Source organism: Salmo salar, chromosome 29 (assembly GCF_965601325.2).
Source record: "Salmo salar chromosome 29, fSalSal1, whole genome shotgun sequence".
Lineage (NCBI taxonomy): Eukaryota > Metazoa > Chordata > Actinopteri > Salmoniformes > Salmonidae > Salmo > Salmo salar.
In genome coordinates, this window is record NC_138319.1 from 34,708,529 (window position 1) to 34,730,905 (window position 22,377).

Here is a 22,377-nt window from a genome sequence, read left to right on the forward strand (position 1 = left end):
CTTGTAATTGATTGAATGACAGTAGATATGCATCATAGTACACATGTTCAAAATTCCTGATGTCACTTTGGAACCAGGACTTAAAGATGGTGTCATTAAACACTGGAGGTAAGGTGGGGTTATTCCAAATAGGCGTGCCTGGCGATATTGGTTCTTTCCAACTCATGAATTTATGTAAATTTTCCCTAACCGCGAATGGAATTGAGAATCATTGGATTGTCCGTTTTTTTCTTATTATAAAGTATTGCATTTATGGCTTTCGATACTCCTCCATGCACAAGGATAGTCTGCTGTCCATTGTTTAAGTGAACCCAGCTGTGCAGCTCAGTAATACATTTTTTGGGGAGGTAGTCCAAGACCTCCAGCTTTTATAGGGGATGTGAAAAACAGTCAGTTTGACTCTTGAGGTCTTTCCATTCCCAATAAAGTTGGAGAGCAGACCATTTATTTAATTTAAAAAGTTGGATAGAATTGAAACTAGTAGGGCCTGGAAAAAATACATCAGCCTTGGCAATATATTAATTTTGATTGTGTTGACCCAACCTAACATAGAAATAGAGAGAGATCTCTATCTCTGAATATCGGATTGAATCTGATCTATTAAAGGAAAGTAATAGATGTCATATGACTCTTCCAGATTGCATGGTACACACAGGTATTTCATGTGTCTTTGTCTATTTCCACTTAAATGTACTTTCTAAGCATGATAAGTCATAATTAGAAATGTATATTATTTCAATTTTCTTCCAATTCACTTTGAATCCTGATAAAGCACCACGTGTGCAACAGGAGTAAGATAAATGACAGAGAAGGTTCTGCTTCTGATAAATCAAGTAAAATGTAATCCGCATACAATTATATCTCATGTTGATCTCCACCAATCTCTATGCCCCGTATTGAGCCATGAGTTTTAATTATTGATGCTAGGGGTTCTGTTGTTAATGAAAATAAATAACTAGACGAAGAGTATCCCTGTCTTGTCCATCTTGATGTCACGTCCTGACCAGCAGATGGAGCTATTGTTTTAGTTTTGGGGTCAGGACGTGGCAGTTTTGTGTATGGGGAATGTTTGTATTGTTGATTGGGACTTCCAATTGAAGGCAGGTGTGTTGAGTTGCCTTTGATTGGAAGTCCTATATAGGTGTGTGTGTTTTTCTTTGGGGTTGTGGGTGGTTGTTTTTGCACTGCGTTTCTAGCCTGCAGAACTGTAGCTGTTGTCGCCTTTATTGTATTGTTAAGTGGATGCTTTACTCCTTATTTGTAATTAAATATGAGTATTCACATACCTGCTGCGCCTTGGTCCATTTATGAAGACAGCCGTTACAGAACCACCCACCAAACCAGGACCAAGCAGCAGAAGAGGAGGAAGCCACAGGAGAAGAAAAGGGAGGAATGGACATGGGAGGACGTCCTGGACGGCAAGAGAGCCTACACCTGGGAAGAGATCCTGGCCGGAAGGGATCGCCTCCCATGGGAACAGGTGGAGGCACTCAGGAGAGTGGAGGCAGCTGGACAGAGGAACCAACGGGAACGTTATGCTGGAACACGGTTGGGTAGGAAACCCGAGAGGCACCCCCAAGACATTTTTTGGGGGGGGCACACGGGTAGCTTGGCCAGGCCAGGGAAGAGCCGTAAGCCAGCTACCCGTGACTACAGGGAGGTGCGTATGAGGTGGAGGGCGCCATGTTACGCTGAGGTACGCACCATCTCGCCTATACGGACGCACAGCCCAGTTCGCCCAGTACCAGCGCCCCGCAGGTGCCAGGGCAAGGTGAGCATCGAGCCGGAAGGGGTGATGCCAACCCTGCACTCAAGACCGCCAGTGCGCCCTTTCGGTCCGGTGTTTCCCGCTAGACGCACTAGCATGGAGGTGCGTGTCTCCAGGCTGGCACGTCCAATACCAGCCCCTCGCCAGTCCAACAGTCACCAGAGCTGCCCGCCAGTCAACAGTCACCAGAGCTGCCCGCCAGTCAACAGTCACCAGAGCTGCCCGCCAGTCAACAGTCACCAGAGCTGCCCGCCAGTCAACAGTCACCAGAGCTGCCCGCCAGTCAACAGTCGCCAGAGCTGCCCGCCAGTCAACAGTCGCCAGAACTGCCCGCCAGTCAACAGTCGCCAGAGCTGCCCGCCAGTCAACAGTCGCCAGAGCTGCCCGCCAGTCAACAGTCGCCAGAGCTGCCCGCCAGTCAACAGTCGCCAGAGCTGCCCGCTAGTCAGAAGCTGCCAGACTGCCCGGTTCTGCCAGAGTGGCCAGACTGCCCGGTTCTGCCAGAGTGGCCAGACTGCCCGGTTCTGCCAGAGTGGCCAGACTGCCCGGTTCTGCCAGAGTGGCCAGACTGCCCGGTTCTGCCAGAGTGGCCAGACTGCCCGGTTCTGCCAGAGTGGCCAGACTGCCCGGTTCTGCCAGGGTGCCCTGCCTGTCAGGATCTGCCAGGGTGCCCTGCCTGTCAGGATCTGGCAGGGTGCCCTGCCTGTCAGAATCTGCCAGAGTGGCCCGCCTGTCCTCCGGTCCAGCCCGAGTGGCCCGCCTGCCCTCCGGTCCAGCCCGAGTGGCCCGCCTGCCCTCCGGCCCAGCCCGAGTGGCCCTCCTGCCCTCCGGCCCAGCCCGAGTGGCCCTCCTGCCCTCCGGCCCAGCCCGAGTGGCCCTCCTGCCCTCCGGCCCAGCCCGAGTGGCCCTCCTGCCCTCCGGCCCAGCCCGAGTGGCCCTCCTGCCCTCCGGCCCAGCCCGAGTGGCCCGCATGTCTTCCGACCCAGCCCGAGTGGTCCGTCTGCCCGGCGCAGCTATCGGCGCCACCAAAGTGGGCGACACCGAAGGTGGAGCGAGGTCCACGTCCTGCACCTGAGCCACCTCCAGGATAGGTGGGTTGGGGAGGGAGGGTGTAGCACAGTGCCGTCGGTGACGGCAGCCACCCTCCCTTCCCTCCCTTATTGTTTAGGGGTTATTGTTTATGGGTTTTTTGTTGGTGTTTTCTGTTGGTAGGTGCATTCCGGGGTCTGCACCTTGAGGGGGGGTACTGTCACGTCCTGACCAGCAGATGGAGCTATTGTTTTAGTGTCAGGACGTGGCAGTTTTGTGTATGGGGAATGTTTGTATTGTTGATTGGGACTTCCAATTGAAGGCAGGTGTGTTGAGTTGCCTTTGATTGGAAGTCCTATATAGGTGTGTGTGTTTTTCTTTGGGGTTGTGGGTGGTTGTTTTTGCACTGTGTTTCTAGCCTGCAGAACTGTAGCTGTTGTCACCTTTATTGTATTGTTAAGTGGATGCTTTACTCCTTATTTGTAATTAAATATGAGTATTCACATACCTGCTGCGCCTTGGTCCATTTATGAAGACAGCCGTTACACTTGATGACTTAAATGATTCAGAGATCTGTCCATTTGTTTGTGTAGATGTTTTGGGGGATTTGTACAATAGCTCAATCCAGGAAATAAATAACAGACCAAAACCAAACTTTTTTAAGACAGCCACCAAATATGTCCATTCCACCCTACCGAATGATGGAATATACTGAAAAAAAAGGTTAGAGAGAGAGAGGGGGAGAGATAGATGAGGGAGTGAGAGATGGGGGAGAGGGAGGGAGAGAGAGAAAGATAATCTTTCTCTCTCCACCTGTAGACTACCTCCAGGGCAATCCAATAGTTAAGAGGGATGATGAGAGTTAGTTGGGTGAATTGGTCCTTGAAGCGTTATTTTTTTATGTTTCTGTAATTTTCCACTCAGTGTGTACTCTGCTTGGAGTTTTGGGCGCAGTGCATCTCCTTATCTAACCCCCAGCAGAAATGTCGCCTGCCTGGAGTCTGGGGCGCAGTGATATCTCCTTCTCTAACCCCCAGCAGAACTGTCACTCTCATAACAACACTCTGCTCTCTCTCTGCTCATACTGCACATACACACACACACACACACACACACACACACACAGTCGCACTATAAAATACACACACACCGTGTCCCACTCCTCCAGCAACCTTAAAGGGAAACCTCACCACTAGACACTATTTGTGGTGTTTTTCCAGTCTCCCTACATAATTATGAGTGACGAGATGTGTTTCAGACATAATTATGAGTGACGAGAGGTGTTTCAGACATAATTATGAGTGATGAGATGTGTTTCAGACACAATTATGCACCATAGCTGTATTTTTGTCATTGGTTGATTGAGCCTGCTGTCTGATCAAAAAATGAATGGAGTCATGTTTTGTAGCAATTATTGTGGACTTTGTGATTCGCCAATTGCACGATCACGCTAATAGCTAGTAGATATGGTGGTCGTTGTTCAAAAGAACCATTGGACTTGTCTCAACAATGTTCCTATCTGCCAGGACATTGCAGGATATCTAGGTTGACTCATTTCCCCTTGCTTTGTAAAGACCACAGCCTGACGGGAGCCCTACTTCCTTGTGTTCTCACCCTCATATTAAGGCATTTCAAAATGGGGACGGTACTAGTTTCTACAGGTTCATTGGAGCTATGTCACTGTCTATCTGAGACGACTAGCTAAATAACTACAATGGCTGCTTCTGATGAGTCCTCTTCCCAAGAAGAGCTGAACGACAAAACTGTTTATGTTCTTTTACATACTAACATATGGGGCATTCTGGCCTATTCATTTGAGCTGGAATAAACTGAAGAGGAGTTGAGACGAGAACAAGAGTTGCGAGATTACCAAGCAGCGATGGGGAACTACGGTCAGACTGACTGGTGGAGCCCTATGCAGGTGCTGTCCAGCCATGCCGACAGAAGAGGAATGCCTGTGCTGAAACGAATTAGATCGCGGACAATTCTTACTGGAGAGGGTCACTGCAGACCCCATGGAATATGTGTGTGTATAGAGACCATCAAAGTTTCGATGCACATATAGATAGGTTGGATAGAAGTGTGCTGGAGACATTCTTTAGAACCTAAAAGATCAACTGACGACGGCAGCCTAAACCAGCTGGATCAGGAAAGCAAATGTCGAACTAATAATTTGTTTTGCTGTTAGTAGCTAGCTAGCAATATAGCTAAGCTCTCTTTTCACACGAGGCAATGTTGTTCAGCACTGTATAATTTCTTGATCTTTTTGGCCATAACAGGACTTGCTAGTACCACTACAAGCCAAGCTCGTCAAGTTGAGCTAGCTAGCTGTGTTTGCTATACCCAACATGTACTGTAGCCTAATGTTATAGCTAGCTAATGTTAGCTAACTAGCCTCAGTGCATCTAAATAGGACTAGGAGCAAAACAGGATAAATATTTTGATGATGATGCCGAAGAGTAAAGGAATGACTTTGACTTTATAACTCATACTAGTCTTTGAGTAACTCTACCTGTGTGTTGTAGCTAGCTAGCTAATGTGTGTCTGTGAGATGTCTCACATTAGCCTTGGAGTAACTATACCTGTGTGTTGTAGCTAGCTAGCTAATGTGTATCTGGGAAATGTCTCATATTAGCCTTGGAGTAACTAAAGCTGTGTGTTGTAGCTAGCTAGCTAATGTGTGTCTGTGAAATGTGTCATATTAGCTTTGGAGTAACTATACCTGTGTGTTGTAGCTAGCTAGCTAATGTGTATCTGGGAAATGTCTCATATTAGCCTTGGAGTAACTATACCTGTGTGTTGGTAGCTAGCTAGCTAATGTGTATCTGGGAAATGTCTCATAGCCTTGAGCCCGTGTGGAGCTAGCAGCTAGGGCGTGAGGCGCTGGGCCCTGTGTTGTAGCTAGCTAATGTGTGTCTGTGATGTGTAATATTCTGCATCGTGCTGCTACAGTAGGAATGGAGACCGTACACAACGATTAAGTCTAATAGTATTTTGTAATTCTCTTACAGACCATACCGCTTGGTGGCCTACAGATTATTTTGGGAGTTTGTTCTCCGTGGGGAGAAAACTAGGCACAGGACACCGAATCCCCTTGCCATAACAACAATCTCCCCTTGTATTAAAGTGACTCCGAACACCTCACTGCACCAGCCAAACACACCATATGCAAGTATTCCCTTTGTAGAACTGTAGTATTTATAAGCATTAGTAGTATATTGTTTTCCTACTGTATATATGTCATACATTGCTATATCTGTTCCTGCATACTGCTGTGTAAACTCACCTCGGTGTCCTGAGCAAATACACTTTGTCTTGAATACAAGCCATGTCTACTTATTTGCTACATTGACATACAGATCTACTGTTTTATTGCCAACAAATGAAAGTTGAAATGATACACCAACTATTTTGTTTCAGGAAGATTGGCGCTAGTTACTTCCAAATACATTTTTATGAATATCACAATAAATTGATCCAGAAGTTGAAGTCAACACTTTATTGGTTTCTGATAAGGGAATTTATATGTTTAAAGTAATGACTAAAGAATTCCACCCTGAAACTGAATTATTAGACTATGTAAAATGTATTAGAATAATTAGACTATAATCCAATAAGGTTTGGTTGAGACAAGTTAAAGGTGAGAAATGTGTGACTCAGAAAACACAGAGGACAATTGAACTATACATGCCCTGACCTGGTTGGAACTCTGAAAAACTTACGACAGGAAAGAGGCCTTGTCAAGGCCCAGCTAATCTGGGGAGGAAGGTAACGGCGAGAAACTGCCAGGCGGGTAGAACAGTGATAAACAAGGAATGTGACTGTGGAAAAAGATACATACTATGTGGGTGTGTGGGTGTATGGGGGGTTATAAAGACTGCTCAAATTTTGGTTGACTTTAGAACGTTCTCTGAATAAAGCTTATGAACCTTTTACAGAATCTGAGTCTTTGCCTAATTATTATTAAACCCAGGGTCTTACAAACCTCTGGGAATGGTCAAAGCTTTAATGATTGTTTAGTTATCATCATTGGGATTAAAAATTATCGTGACAGTTTCTGATGCAGCTGGAATCATTTAGTCACTTGTCAGTACACTTGTGTTGGCCAATGGCAGCTGGTCTGGCAGAACGCCATGAGCTCCATGACCTTGGTCTCAGACGGTCAAGGTCAACTTGTACTTATAAACACACCAACAATACATGTTTATGCCTAGTTCCGGTAAATATATTTGCTCATCGTGGAGTCATGAAAGATTCAGCAAAGGTGACTTACATTAGTTCCCAGTGCTGAGCTTGAAGTTAATGCCACTACAGATGTTGATAGGATCAGACTCTGTAAATAGAATAGATAGGCCAGTCACTTGAGCCTCTGCTGTTGTTAGTTAGCTAGTTGGCTAACGGTTAGATACGGTCCGGCAGGCTGTAGGTAACGTAGACAAAGTTAGGCTGCAAAGTTACAAATCACATCGCCAGATAGCAGCAGGTTAATAACATTGATTTGTTTTGGAATGTCTCTCCAGCGTATTATGAAAGCTGGGTAGCTAGATTTGTTACAATACACCAATGTAGTTCGCTAGCTAATTAGCTACGGTAGTTACCTTAGTACGGTAACCAATGAAATGTTACCCCAGCAGCCTGTGCTTGCTTCTAGTTTGCACATCCAGGTACTGAGCACCAAGCCATGACTAAACTTTACAGTTGTTGTTGACAACAACAACAAAAAGTTATTCGCAAGCTGATGTTCTATGAACAAGTAGCTGGTCAGTGAGGAACCAGAGGCTCTCCGACCTGTTGACACCCATTCCCAAATGGATTCACCTCGACTGGGGCGGTATTACATCCTGAAATCACTATCAATTCTGGATATTGTGGGTTGCCTACAACCAGGAAATGTAGATGGCCTGTTTCTACCTGTTATGCAGAAACGCTTGTGGACTGATTTAACCCAAAGTGTGGACTGATTTAACCCAAAGTGTGGACTGATTTAACCCAAAGTGTGGACTGATTTAACCCAAAGTGTGGACTGATTTAACCCAAAGTGTGGACTGATTTAACCCTAAGTGTGGAATGATTTAACCCAAAGTGTGGACTGATTTAACCCTAAGTGTGGACTGATTTAACCCTAAGTGTGGAATGATTTAACCCAAAGTGTGGACTGATTTAACCCTAAGTGTGGACAGATTTAACCCTAAGTGTGGACTGATTTAACCCTAAGTGTGGACTGATTTAACCCTAAGTGAGGACAGATTTAACCCTAAGTGTGGACTGATTTAACCCTAAGTGAGGACAGATTTAACCCTAAGTGTGGACTGATTTAAGCCTAAGTGTGGATTGATGAAGGCAGTCTGTTTCTTTCCCTTCCATTCTCCTCTTCCTCTCTGCTTGGCTTGTTGTCCGTAGATAACCTGTAACTCAGGATTCGGGGACAGCAGGGACAAAGTGTCTAGCCAGCAGCCTTAGATGATCCCTAGAAGAGTCCTGAGGATAATAAGCTTTTGTCTGAGTGTGTGTGTGTATGAGAGAGAGAGAGAGAGAGAGAGAGAGAGAGAGAGAGAAAGAGAGAGAGAGAGAGAGAGAGAATGTGTGTATGTGTGGTCTTTGTATAGCCTGACATAGCACCTCTGCTATTGCCCCATTATAGCTATCATATTCCCTGCCTCTCCTGAACCAACAGCCATCCCTCACTTTCATCACAGTCCCTGTGAGTGCACAGCCTGGGATCAGGAGAGAAGACATTTATATTTTAGTCTCATAGGGCTTGGAGGCCATTGCGGTAGTATCGAGCCACACAGAGGCCCTACTGACTGCGCCACACGGAGGCCCTCCTAACAGAGCCAACCAGAGGCCCTCCTAACAGAGCCAACCACAGGCCCTCCTAACAGAGCCAACCAGAGGCCCTCCTAACAGAGCCAACCAGAGGCCCTCCTAACAGAGCCAACCAGAGGCCCTTCTAACAGAGCCAACCAGAGGCCCTCCTAACAGAGCCAACCACAGGCCCTCCTAACAGAGCCAACCAGAGGCCCTCCTAACAGAGCCAACCACAGGCCCTTCTAACAGAGCCAACCACAGGCCCTTCTAACAGAGCCAACCAGAGGCCCTCCTAACAGAGCCAACCAGAGGCCCTCCTAACAGAGAGGAAGACCTCTAATAAGGAGGTGCTACTTTAGTTTTAGGACACACACAAACAGACACAAACACAGATGATTTGATTAGATTGCAAACCACAGCATAATGTGCACATCATGTTGTCTACCGAGATAATGGGTTACTCCAGTGTGTGTCTTTTTAATGTTTCCACCATAGAGAAGGGTGTGATTCCTTTAACAAATAGGTAACTGAGCCTTTATTATGAGTGTATGTGGGCTATGAGAGTCACGACAGTTGTGGGTCATTAATTGTGTCCCAACTGTCCAACAGAGGCTGTTTGTGTTTCCTGGAGTAGACTGAAATTATCTGGAGGATGTTCACTGTCCTCCCCCAACTCCACGGCACATTTCAGTATTCTACACCCTTCTCTCTCTGCAGACACACACACACTCTTTCTTTGTTTGGTTCCTTCTATCTCTCTTATGTTTCTTTTCTATATAACTCTCTTTCTCACACACACAATGTACGTCACTCTTATCTCACAGCGTCTCACCCAGCAGTTCAGTCAGGAAACTGGAGCTCCTATCTCTCTGTGTTCACTCTCTCTCTCTCCATAGACACAAAGGATTAGGTTTCACAGGGAAAGCCTCTGTTTGACCGCACTCACCTTAGTCCCTTCCTCCCTCGCTCTCCCTCCCTCCCTTCCTCCCTCGCTCTCCTTTCCTCCCTCCCTCCCTCGACTCCAATCAGTGACACAGCCTCCCTGCCTTCTGTTCTGCACTGTCCTGCTCTGTTCTACACCAAATGGGAACCAACATGCGAGCGAGAGCGAGCAAGAGAGAGAGAGAGAGAGAGAGAGAGAGAGAGAGAGGAGAGGAGAGAGAGATCAGTGATAAAGGTGGATGGTATAATTAGAGGCTCTGGTATCGTCATTACATCTGTAGTATATTGTCGTACGAACTTGATTCACCGACGTTGATTCATATCCAGCTGACTTACTAGCTAAGTAGGATAGCTTACTTGCTAGCCCTGGCTGTTTAGCTAACTATCTTTTGGTGTTGGATAAAAAAACAAGTTTAGCAGGAGATAACCCGACTGATTGTAGACATCAACCTGTACTTTGAGAGGCGAGGGGGGTGGAACACGGTCCGGGAGGTTGGGAGGGAAAATACCAGGGGGAGACGTGAGCCAAGAGCAGCCGATGTGTTTGGACCATGGCGGGCTGCTGCAGGAGGAGGCTGATCCGGGCCGAAGACCTGTTGGGTGGAAGAGACACCACCTGGGATCAGGCGGAGGATCAGGCAGCATGGTCACCTCCCAGGGTGCTGGTCTGAACCCCAAAGCCAAGGTGTGGCAGGAAGCCACTGCTGACGGTCCCAACGGAGCACCATGGCTCCCGGCTGACATCACTGATAGTTATTCAGAGTTTGTGCCCTCCCCCGGTTGTTTTGTTTTATTGTTTTTATTTTTATTTCACCTTTATTTAACCAGGTAGGCCAGTTGAGAACAAGTTCTCATTTACAACTGCGACCTGGCTAAGATAAAGCAAAGCAGTGCGACAAAAACAACAACACAGAGTTACACATTAACAAACGTACAGTCAATAACACAAAAGAAAAATAGAAAAATAGACAAATCTATGTACAGTGTGTGCAAATGTAGAAGAGTAGGGAGGTAAGGCAATAAATAGGTCATAGAGGCGAAAATAATTACAATTTAGCATTAATACTGGAATGATAGATGTGCAGATAATGATGTGCAAGTAGAGATACTGGGGTGCAAAAGAGCAAGAGGATGAGTAACAATATGGGGATGAGATAGTTGGGTGGGCTATTTACAGATTGGCTGTGTACAGGTACAGTGATCGGTAAGCTGCTCTGACAGCTGAGGCTTACAGCTAGTGAGGGAGATATAAGACTCCAGCTTCAGAGATTTTTGCAATTCGTTCCAGTCATTGGCAGCAGAGAACTGGAAGGAAAGGCGGCCTAAGGAAGTGTTGGCTTTGGGGATGACCAGTGCAATATACCTGCTGGAGCACGTGCTATTGTGATCAGTGAGCTGAGATAAGGACATGTACTAGTCACCAAATTGAGACTCTGCATTTAGAATTCTGGCAGAATACCTGACCACTGTGACTGACCCAACATTAAGGAAAGCTTTGACTACGTACAGACTCAGTGAGCATAGCCTTGCTATTGAGAAAGGCCGCCGAAGGCAGACCTGGCTCTCAAGAGAAGACAGGCTATGTGCACACTGCCCACAAAATGAGGTGGAAACTGAGCTGCACTTCCTAACCTCCTGTCTAATATATGACCATATTAGAGACATATTTCCCTCAGATTACACAGACCCATAAAGAACTCAAAAACAAACCCAATTTTGATAAACTCCCATATCTATTGGGTGAAATACCACAACTCACAAACAGATATTTTTTTCTCTCTCTGTCTCTCTCACACACACACACACACACACACACACACACCACACACACACACACACACACACACACATACACACACACTGTTTCCCATAGTGGGGTGACACTGACCTGACCTCAATGACTGTTTCCAACAAGTGTGTGGTTGTGTGTGTAGGGAGGTAGAGATGATTTTCAGAAAGGTGGCTGAAGCAGCAAGGCATGTGCTCAGCACCTTCTCTCACATCACTAAGAAATACACACACATACTAGACACCCCACACACACACACACACACACACACACACACACACACACACACACTAGACACACAGACACACATTACGCAGCAGCAGGGGGTTGTGGAGGTTATAATTAGCATTGCCGTCTGCTATGGTGCCTGTCTGGAACAGAAGACCCCCCCCCATGCACCTCTGGAACAGAAGAACCCCCCCCTCTATGCCGCTCTGGAACAGAAGAACCCCCCCCCCCCCTCTATGCCCCTCTGGAACAGAAGAACCCCCCCCTCTGGAACAGAAGAACCCCCCCCTCTATGCCCCTCTGGAACAGAAGAACCCCCCCCCATGCCCCTCTGGAACAGAAGAACCCCCCCCCCCCCCTCTATGCCCCTCTGGAACAGAAGAACCCCCCCCCCCCCCCTCTATGCCCCTCTGGAACAGAAGAACCCCCCCCTCTGGAACAGAAGAACCCCGCCCCTCTATGCCCCTCTGGAACAGAAGAACCCCCCTCCCCCATGCCCCTCTGGAACAGAAGAACCCCCCCCCCCCTCTATGCCCCTCTGGAACAGAAGAACCCCCCCCTCTGGAACAGAAGAACCCCCCCCTCTGGAACAGAAGAACCCCCCCTCTGGAACAGAAGAACCCCCCCCTCTGGAATTGAAGACCCCCCCCCCCCCCTCTATGCCCCTCTGTAACAGATGAACCCCCCCATGCCTCTCTCTCCTCTGTCTCCCCACTCTTCTCTCCTTTACCCTCTATCTTTCTCCTCGGTCTCTCCCTCCCCCTCTACACTCTCCATCCCCCTCTCTCCCTCGTTCCAGACAGTTATAAATAAATCCTGTTAGCTCACAGAATGGTGTCCGTCATTTCTCCTCATTGTAGATTCAGTGCCTCTTTTTAAAACCCTGCTGAAGATACACTTTCATAAAGACGTGTTTAATGTATGACTTCAATGTATGATTTTAATTCGCTATGTTGTTTCATTCTCCTTCCTCCTGTTTTTGTTTTCTTGTTAGTACTTTTCTTTAATTATTTTGTGACGTGAAGCTCTTTGTTACCTGTATTGAAAAGCACCATACAGAGAAAGTTATTATTACTGTTGTTGATGTTGTTGCTGATAACAATAAAGGAACGTGTGAACTGGCACTAAGAAAGCATACAGGATCAGATATATTTCTCAGTTAATTGTTGAGGTACTGACACTGTAGCCACAGCACGGCGTGAGGCCAGAGAGTTGATCTCTCCCTCCAATGCTCCCCATAGCCACACATTCATTATGGTGTCCACAGAGAGAATGTTTGTCCCAGCCTGACATTACAGGGGGAGCAGTGTTCCTCTTTGTCTGCTTTATCCTTAATCAGTTGAAAGAAAATAAAGCAGGTTTAGTAGCACCCGTCTCTGTACTTCTCTATTTTCCACCAAATTCCTCATAGGTTTCTTTTCATAACCCTGGCTGCATCTCTGCTCTTGGCTTAGCTCTCCTCCCAGCGCATAGCCACACTCCAGAGTCTTCACTTGTGCCATATTTCTCATCGGTTATTAGATTTAGAGCCTTTTATTACTGATAACACCAGCAGACAGGGGGCAGGAATGTTTCATTAAGTTATGTATTTAGAGAGTCAGGGAAACGAGCCAGAACAGCACAATGCCTAAAGCCTTGTCTGTCTGTCTGTCTGTCTGTCTGTCTGTCTGTCTGTCTGTCTGTCTGACTGACTGACTGTCTGTCTGACTGTAAACACATTTTCTCTGCACATTCTGGATAATTGTAAAACCATGATGTCACAGACATTCTTCATGGAAGCAGTCCATAAGGAATAATCCTAGAGAACATTACCACTAGGACCTAACACCAAGGCCTTATAAGGAACAGGACACTAGGGCCGGCAGCAAGATGGGTTTATTAACCTCCTCTAACAGTGGAAGACTGGGAACCCGGGGATGTCTGTGAACCCGGGATCTCTGTGAACCGGGGGATGTCTGTGAACCCGGGGATCTCTGTGAATCCGGGGATGTCTGTGAACCATGGGATCTCTGTGAACCCGGGGATGTCTGTGAACCAGGGGATGTCTGTGAACCCGGGATTTCTGTGAACCCGGGGTCTCTGTGAACCCGGGGATCTCTGTGAACCCGGGGATGTCTGTGAACCCGGGGATGTCTGTGAACCCGGGGATCTCTGTGAACCCGGGATGTCTGTGAACCAGGGGATCTCTGTGAACCCGCAGATGTCTGTGAACCAGGGGATCTCTGTGAACCAGGGGATGTCTGTGAACCCGGGATCTCTGTGAACCAGGGGATCTCTGTGAACCCGGGGATGTCTGTGAACCCGGGGATGTCTGTGAACCCGGGGATCTCTGTGAAGATCTCTGTGAACCCGGGGATGTCTGTGAACCCGGGGATGTCTGTGAACCCGGGATCTCTGTGAACCAGGGGATCTCTGTGAACCCGGGGATGTCTATGAACCCGGGGATCTCTGTGAACCCGGGGATCTCTGTGAACCCGGGATCTCTGTGAACCCGGGGATGTCTGTGAACCCGGGATTTCTGTGAACCCGGGGATGTCTGTGAACCCGGGGATCTCTGTGAACCAGGGGATGTCTGTGAACCAGGAGATCTCTGTGAACCCGGGATTTCTGTGAACCAGGGGATGTCTGTGAACCCGGGATCTCTGTGAACCAGGGGATGTCTGTGAACCCGGGGATGTCTGTGAACCCGGGGATGTCTGTGAACCAGGAGATCTCTGTGAACCCGGGATTTCTGTGAACCCGGGGATCTCTGTGAACCCGGGGATCTCTGTGAACCAGGGGATCTCTGTGAACCCGCAGATGTCTGTGAACCAGGGGATCTCTGTGAACCAGGGGATGTCTGTGAACCAGGAGATCTCTGTGAACCAGGGGATGTCTGTGAACCCGGGGATCTCTGTGAACTCTGCTGCTAGTTGGTTTTAAAACGGGAACAATATTCAAAGTCATTGTTTCTGCTAGGGCTGAGTGGGAGAGAGAGATCTATTTTTTTAAATTGTTTACAGTGTTCCTCTTCCAACGTAAACAGGAAGCGTAGACAGTCTCTCAAAAGCAAATAATTATGTTGAAAATGATTGTAATATGAGAAAGGAGATGTCTTGCACCAGTAACTCTGTGATTAGCGTGAACATAAAGTAGGCTCTGGCAGCCTCCTCCTTGTTCCTGTGTCTCAATGATTGAGCTGATTAACCAATTAAAAGACCACTAAGACTTTAATCATCTATTACAATGTTGTAACCTGTAGAGAACCTATAGTTTAAACTCCTCGCAACTTCCTCCCTAATAGACACACACACACACACACACACACACACACACACACACACATCTTACAGTGCATTCGGAAAGTATTCAAACCCCTTGACTTTTTCCACATTTTCATTACAGCCTTATTCTAAAATGTATTAAATTACATTTTTTTCCCTCATCAATCAAGCAATGAGGTCGAATGAATTGTCCGTAGAGCTCTGAGACAGGATTGTGTCGAGGCACAGATCTGGGGAAGGGCACCAAAACATTTCTGCAGCATTGAAGGTCCCCAAGAACACAGTGGCCTCCATCATTCTTAAATGGAAGAAGTTTGGAACCACCAAGACTCTTCCTGGAGCTGGCCACCAGGACAAACTGAGCAATCGAGGGAGAAGGGCCTTGGTCAGGGAGGTGACCGAGAACCCGATGGTCACTCTGACAGAGCTCCAGAATTCCTCTGTGGAGTTTGGAGAACATTCCAGAAGAACAACCATCTCTGCAGCACTCCACCAATCAGACCTTTATGGTAGAGTGGCCAGACGGAAGCCACTCCTCGGTAAAAGGCACGACAGCCCGCTTGGAGTTTGTCAAAAGGCACCTAAAGGACTCTCAGATCATGAGAAACAAGATTCTCTCGTCTGATTAAACCAACATGGAACTATTTGGCCTGAATGCCAAGCATCACGTTTGGAGGAAACCTGGCACCATCCCTACGGTGAAGCATGGTGGTGGCAGCATCATGCTGTGGGGATGTTTGTCAACAGCAGGGACTGGGAGACTAGTCATGATCGAGGGAAAGATGTACAGAGTAAAGTACATAGAGATCCTTGGTGAAAACCTGCTCCAGAGCACTCAGGACCTTAGACTGAAAATAGTCAAAGGTCAAGTATGAACACATGTGAGTTAGGGTTAGAATCATGCAGCTGTAGCTGTTTTCAAAATACTTGTTTCATAGCTGCTAATCGCACAAAGAAATACGAATCCTATATCCCACCTCGCGCAGAAACACTGCCTGGCATGGTAGCTGTGTGCACTAAGTGGGGTGTTGATAGATTCATTTTTGTCTCATTCACTCGAAAGTCTACAAAGTGAGCCTTTGTCCTCATGTTTCTTGGCTATTTACATTGTTAGCGAACAGACACCCTACTCAGATCCAAAATCTCCCACACACACACACACACACACACACATGGATTAACAGGTCTAGCTAAAATGTCCAGCCCTATGATCCTGTGGTCCCGTGTGGCTCAGTTGGTAGAGCATGGTGTTTGCAATGCCAGGGTTGTGGGTTCGATTCCCACAGGGGGACCAGTACGGAGAGAAAAAAAAAGTATGAAATGTATGCATTCACTACTGTAAGTCGCTCTGGATAAGAGCATCTGCTAAATGATGTAAATGTATGACCACTCAAAACCCGCCTGAAAACTAGCTATTCTTCTGCACAGCAAGAGATTCCCACATTTATACAATAAACCCTTCTGATGACGTTATTGAGCCCAATTACGATGGAATATCGACGTTAGAAGCAAGATTAGTTTTTCATCAAAATGATAATTATTGCGAGCTATGACATGACGTAATAAAGGAATTTGAATATGCCACAAGAGGAAAGATAATTTGCCCTTATTAAACTCAACAGATCATTTTCCATCAATGAATGTCGATTTAACCCATTTGACTACTGTGATTACGCAATAAGGCACAAGTGTGGGTGGCTTGTGGCCAATATACCACGGCTAAGGGCTGTTCTTAAGCATGAGGCAACGCTGAGTGCCTGGATACAACCGTTAGCCGTGGTATATTGGTCATATACCACAAACACCCGGGGTGCCTTATTGCTATAATGAACTGGTTGCCAATGTAATTAGAACAGAAAAAAAGTCAAGAAATGTTTTTGTCATACCAGTGGTATACGGTCTTATATCTCTTACCGAATGGAAACTACAAGTATAATGGCTGTGCTCAATGCAATGGCACTTACAAAAGTAGATCCTTCAAATGCCCTCAAACATGGAAACAGATCCCAATCAAAGGTGTTATCACCACTACGGCAGGGATTTATCTTAGAACTTGTCCTTGTGGTAAAAACAATGTGGGTAAAACGGAGCACAAATTAGAAGTAAGAATCTCTATGCATCATAGCATTAACTGCAAAAACTCGACGTACCAAGTTGTGTCACACTTTTTGGAAGAGAACCACTCTATTTCGTCCCTTTCCAATAAACGGCATCGAACACGTCACCCTCCCTAGGAATGGGGGACCTTGACAATTTATTGTTCAAACGAGAGGCCGCCTGGATCTCTAACTTAAAGACCCTTTGCTCCCTCCAGTCTCAACATAGACTTCGATCTGAAGCCGTTCTTGTGATTATTGTGATTTTGCTATTCATTGTAAATGTGTGTAGGCCTATGTAGCCAAATTGTAATCTATGGTCGTGTGTTATCCATTCATGATTTCTATATGTTCTATCTATATCTGTAAATTAACCAATGAAATCAAGCCACAACCGGCCATGATTACAGACACCTGTGTGTCCTTTCAAACTATATAAACTAGTGACCCGCAGTGTGTATCATTATACCCTGATGAAGACAGCTTGTCTGTCCAAACGTTGGTTATTAAATGATCACATCTGATCTCCTAGAGTGTGAGGCTCTCCTTTTCTTTTTCATATGGTCTGATATAACACAGCTGCCAGCCAATCAGCATTTATTTTTTTATTTGTGTACCTTTATTTAACTAGGCAAGTCAGTTACGAACAACTCTTACTTTCAATGACGGCCTTGGAACAGTGGGTGAAATGCGTTGTTCACAGGCAGAACAACAGATTTTCACTTTGTCAGCTCGGGGATTCAATCATGCAACCTTTCAGTTACTAGTCCAACGCTCTAACCACTAGGCTACCTGCTGCCTCTATGCTCTAACCACTAGGCTACCTGCCTCTAACCACTAGGCTACCTGCCTCTAACCACTAGGCTACCTGCCTCTAACCACTAGGCTACCTGCCTCTAACCACTGCTGCCTGTATGCTCTAACCACTAGGCTACCTGCCTCTAACCACTAGGCTACCTGCCTAGTGGTTGAGCATTCGGGGCATACATTGCTGTTCTTGGTTGGTTTGAGCATTTGGGGCTCAAACCCAGTTAATAATTGTAAATAAATCTATTTTGAGCATGTGTATAACTATGTATATATATATGTATATATCCAACAGTAGAGTTTGAGTGATTAAAGTTGGACAGAGGATCTCGAAATCGCTGAGCAAGAAACACGTGGAGGAACTTATAAAAAATTAAAAAATGAATGTCAAACTATTTTCTGCCAACTGTGTTGTTACTATGTGCCAGATGTTAATACTACAACCCTTTACAAAGGGCCTATTGGCGAGATTGACTTGATGTTTCAATTGGCTACAGACGAAAATGTGGCTTTATAAATTGCAAATTCAACGTTGCCATGGTTTGCTGAGCAAGATGCAGGTAGCCTATAGCCCCTGATAGGACATCTAATTTCAGGGAAAAGTCCACAATAAAACTGATATTAAACGTGGCGATAGAACTGTAATCATGGTCACAATTGATAACGTCCAAGTTAATTATCTAAACATGAAGTTATAGGACATTTATTCAATCCATTTGCCAGCTCCAGGTTAGGCTACACAAGTGGTACAAATTGATTTGCAATGACTCCAGTGATATCGTTTCAACATATTTATTGTATCAAATGGTAGGCTAAGTAGCCTACAATGACACAGAAATTAATACCCTACTTGATGGCCAAACAGATGCAAATGTATCATTCTCCACATGTAAAGTTAGTTTCATTGTGGACTTTTTCCCATAACAGAAGCACGAGCGGAAGTTCCATAACTTCCGTTTCAAATGTCTTCTTGCGCAGTGCTCGAGACCCAAGAACTGAGCATGCGTAAAACTATTCGCTTCATCCGGTTTAAATTCGGCATCAGAATAGTTTACTTTAACCATCTGTGCACGAATGTATCTAAGGCTCTCTAGTGCGCCTAAAGTCGTTTCCCAGTGCTTTGTTGACGTTATATCAGTTCTAGCGCGTAAATGTTTTAAGGAAAAAAAGTGCTGGAAATCGGTGTCTCCGTAATGACGGATCTAAATAGCCTTACCTACACCTGGTAAAAAGTTAGCACGACGTACGCGCCCGCTGCTCTGTCTCCGTGCCTCAGCTGCCTGCTGAAGCGCTCTCTCAACCAGCGCTCACGACAGACACAAACCTCCGGCCCTCTCTACCACTCCCTGAGTAACAGCCTGCTCACTGCCTGATCGGCAACAGCACCACGTAACACTTCAATAGACAAATGCCATGGCGGCCGCGGTGCAATTTAGAAGTTACATATACGTTTAGCAATGTACCACGTGACTTCTTACTAATACATTTATTGTTTTAGATGCATTATAAAGTATGTTCATCTGTATTTTTATATAATATTTTGGCTGGTAAAAAGTCTTGAGTGACTAGAAGATTTTTTCATCTACCTGAGAGTGGCTAGCGGACCAAGAAGTACATTAGTCCCTAATGTTAACATTGTCCATGTATTACAATGAGAGACACTGTCTGTCTAACCAGTAATAAATAACACATACAGAATGTGGCAAAACCCATAGCCTGCCCAACACGTTAAAAATATCCTGTTGTTTTTACAGTCACTTATTGGCAACTGTAAGTTCTTGTAAAAAACAACAACTGTACATTACTATGAAGTTCACAGTAATGTAAACCAATGTTTCTTTGAAATTTACAGTAACATACTCTACTTATTTTAATTGTTTTACATTGACTTACAGTCTGCCAGTATATTACCAGTACAGGCTGCCAGTAAATTACCAGTACAGGCTGCCAGTATATTACCAGTACAGGCTGCCAGTATATTACCAGTACAGGCCGCCAGTAAATTACCAGTACAGGCTGCCAGTAAATTACCATAAAAAAACTGGATTTAAAAAAAAAAGAATTACAGTGTACCCATAACCTTTCACATCCCTCTTTTTCTTGAGGACAACAATGCTTGTTGTATACCTTTACTATACAATTCCTTCAATTAATATTGTATTATATTCTATTTGCAAGATCTAATTGTAGCAAGCCTGGTCCCTGATTTTTCTGCTCTTGCCATTTGCATTGCTGTCATTGTCAAGCCAAACATGTTCGGTATGAAAAATTCATAAGGAACTGACAAGAGAGCAAAAGCAGACTGCCACCCAGGCTACCTTGGGACTAGCCAGACTCAGGAAATTACAAAGAAACTGCACAATGTCTCTCTGACAGTGTAAGAGGATAAGATAAGGATATTATACCCATGACCACTGTGTTAAGGACCCATGACCAGTGTGTTAAGGACCCATGACCACTGTGTTAAGGACCCATGACCACTGTGTTAAGGACCCAGATGCATGACCAGTGTGTTAAGGACCCATGACCAGTGTGTTAAGGACCCATGACCATTGTGTTAAGGACCCAGACCCATGACCACTGTGTTAAGGACCCAGACCCATGACCACTGTGTTAAGGACCCATGACCAGTGTGTTAAGGACCCATGACCAGTGTGTTAAGGACCCATTACCACTGTGTTAAGGACCCATGACCAGTGTGTTAAGGACCCATTACCACTGTGTTAAGGACCCAGACCTGTTAAGGACCCATGACCAGTGTGTTAAGGACCCATGACCACTGTGTTAAGGACCCAGACCTGTTAAGGACCCATGACCAGTGTGTTAAGGACCCATGACCAGTGTGTTAAGGACCCATGACCAGTGTGTTAAGGACCCATGACCACTGTTTAAGGACCCATGACCAGTGTGTTAAGGACCCATGACCACTGTTTAAGGACCCATGACCAGTGTGTTAAGGACCCATGACAACTGTTTAAGGACCCATGACCAGTGTGTTAAGGACCCATGACCACTGTTTAAGGACCCATGACCAGTGTGTTAAGGACCCATGACCACTGTTTAAGGACCCATGACCAGTGTGTTAAGGACCCATGACCACTGTTTAAGGACCCATGACCAGTGTGTTAAGGACCCATGACCACTGTTTAAGGACCCATGACCAGTGTGTTAAGGACCCATGACCACTGTTTAAGGACCCATGACCAGTGTGTTAAGGACCCATTACCACTGTGTTAAGGACCCATGACCAGTGTGTTAAGGACCCATTACCACTGTGTTAAGGACCCATGACCAGTGTGTTAAGGACCCATGACCAGTGTGTTAAGGACCCAGACCTGTTAAGGACCCATGACCAGTGTGTTAAGGACCCATGACCAGTGTGTTAAGGACCCATGACCAGTGTGTTAAGGACCCATGACCACTGTTTAAGGACCCATGACCAGTGTGTTAAGGACCCATGACCACTGTTTAAGGACCCATGACCAGTGTGTTAAGGACCCATGACCACTGTTTAAGGACCCATGACCAGTGTGTTAAGGACCCATGACCACTGTTTAAGCACCCATGACCAGTGTGTTAAGGACCCATGACCACTGTTTAAGGACCCATGACCAGTGTGTTAAGGACCCATTACCACTGTGTTAAGGACCCATGACCAGTGTGTTAAGGACCCATTACCAGTGTGTTAAGGACCCATGACCAGTGTGTTAAGGACCCATGACCAGTGTGTTAAGGACTCATGACCAGTGTGTTAAGGACCCAGACCTGTTAAGGACCCATGACCAGTGTGTTAAGGACCCATGACCAGTGTGTTAAGGACCCATGACCACTGTTTAAGGACCCATGACCAGTGTGTTAAGGACCCATGACCAGTGTGTTAAGGACCCATTACCACTGTGTTAAGGACCCATGACCAGTGTGTTAAGGACCCATGACCACTGTTTAAGGACCCATGACCAGTGTGTTAAGGACCCATGACCAGTGTGTTAAGGACCCAGACCTGTTAAGGACCCATGACCAGTGTGTTAAGGACCCATGACCAGTGTGTTAAGGACCCATGACCAGTGTGTTAAGGACCCATGACCAGTGTGTTAAGGACCCATGACCAGTGTGTTAAGGACCCATGACCACTGTTTAAGCACCCATGACCAGTGTGTTAAGGACCCATGACCACTGTTTAAGGACCCATGACCAGTGTGTTAAGGACCCATGACCACTGTTTAAGCACCCATGACCAGTGTGTTAAGGACCCATGACCACTGTTTAAGGACCCATGACCAGTGTGTTAAGGACCCATGACCACTGTTTAAGCACCCATGACCAGTGTGTTAAGGACCCATGACCACTGTTTAAGGACCCATGACCAGTGTGTTAAGGACCCATGACCACTGTTTAAGGACCCATGACCAGTGTGTTAAGGACCCATGACCACTGTTTAAGGACCCATGACCAGTGTGTTAAGGACCCATTACCACTGTGTTAAGGACCCATGACCAGTGTGTTAAGGACCCATTACCACTGTGTTAAGGACCCATGACCACTGTGTTAAGGACCCATGACCAGTGTGTTAAGGACCCATGACCAGTGTGTTAAGGACCCATGACCAGTGTGTTAAGGACCCAGACCTGTTAAGGACCCATGACCAGT